Genomic DNA, 1,610 nt, shown 5'->3' with positions numbered 1-1,610 from the left:
CAAGGACTGTTTGTTATTTAGTTCTAATTTATCTTTTTTTCTTTGTGATCGAAGTTGTTTCTTTATACTGACTATGTTTTCTTTCTCTTTTTTTTTCTCTTTTACAAAATACTATTTTATTTAGACCTTTATTTAGGAAACAGAAAAACTACTGTTATATTATGGTATTTATATAAATGTCACAAACCAAAGCTTTGATATTGATTTCCACATTTAAATTGTACAAAGAGAAAAAAATACAGATTGGTCATTGATAGCTGAATGTAAAAGTAAATCTAAAGCAACAGATTTCTTTTTAGACATACAACACTTTCAAAGAAATACCAATTAGTAATGCTTTTTTTTAAATCTCTGCCTTACTGTGTGGCCCTGGACAAGTCACTTAATCCGGATTGCCTCACAAAAAAGCAAAATAAATAAATAAATAGAAAGATAAATGGATAAATAAATGAATAAATAAAAAGATAAATAAATCTCTACCACACAATGACACAAACAGGGGTAGTTAGTGATTGTACTGGTTTATTACAGCTGTTAGAGGCTGTCTTCCTCTCACTCAGTACAGTCATACAACATGGCACAAGCAAAAAAAAGTTCTCTATTATTCACAACAAAGCAATAGCATATACAAAGCAGGGCTTACCTACTGCAGGCCTATATGTACTGTACATAACAGGGGAGCTTTGGGTGCCTCATTTTGATTCTGATCCACTGGATGAGAATCTCATTCCTCATTAGTGGCTTAACTAAACTCCATGGAAGCTGTGATAAATACTGAACCATTTTTAGTGGTCTCCCCAGAAATCATACTACAGAAGAATTGAGCCTAAGACCCAACACAACAGTCCATCAATTTAGAAATAATAAATACAATCATCTTCAGTCTAAGTTGGGGAAAATTTTCTTTTCTGAGTGTGTAAAGTCCCGTTACTTGATGAAGTCAAGGTGGCTGGACTGAACTCACTGGGATCACAACATGGCCAGAGTCAGGCCACAGTCAGGTTAAGAACCTTCCAAGACCTGCCTCAACTCCTCAAACAATGGTGCAAGTTACTTTTCTAGGCTGAAAATCAGTCCAGTATTTGCCCTGCTGCTTGCTATGAAACTCACCACCAATGGTAACCAATTGAATTGTACTACTTGGTATGTGTTTTAGTAGCAAATAATACTTCTATTTTTTGAAAATCCAAGTTTGCTGCCCTGGTCTGTTACAAGTGCAAAATTAGACAGGAAACCAGGTCTCAAAGCATGCTCTGGAGCATTATCATTTGCCACTTTAATAACAGGCATTCCATCCCTGTCTGAGACTACAATGGCATGAAGACCTTCAATGCTAGGTAACTTTTTGTGGAGGAATCTCTTCAAATCATCTGCCATGATGAGAACATTCCTCCCACCGGGACGCTCCCCACACCTGGCTCAGGATACTGAGGTCACTGCTGTCCTCTGGCACAGGATACTGGCTGTATTTTCTCAGCAATCTGGGAGGGGAAGACCCTCAGAGTTTCTGGTCAGAACAGAAAATAATTACTACTTATTGTCACTCTGAGCCATCAAAACCCAAACTATGAACAGGAGAGACTGGGGCCCTGACATATCCTTGGCCAATC

At 37.6% G+C, this 1,610-nt stretch overlaps 1 pseudogene; it reads right to left on the bottom strand.

Annotated features, from left to right (window-relative positions):
- Positions 1-1,002: 1,002 nt before the first annotated feature.
- On the bottom strand, positions 1,003-1,377 carry LOC114025188 (annotated as a pseudogene).
- Positions 1,378-1,610: the final 233 nt, after the last annotated feature.

This window comes from Vombatus ursinus, unplaced genomic scaffold (assembly GCF_900497805.2).
Source record: "Vombatus ursinus unplaced genomic scaffold, bare-nosed wombat genome assembly UNPS02014830.1, whole genome shotgun sequence".
Classification (NCBI taxonomy): Eukaryota; Metazoa; Chordata; class Mammalia; order Diprotodontia; family Vombatidae; genus Vombatus; species Vombatus ursinus.
Note: the sequence above shows the minus strand (reverse complement) of the source record. Positions and strands in the feature narration are given on the sequence as shown.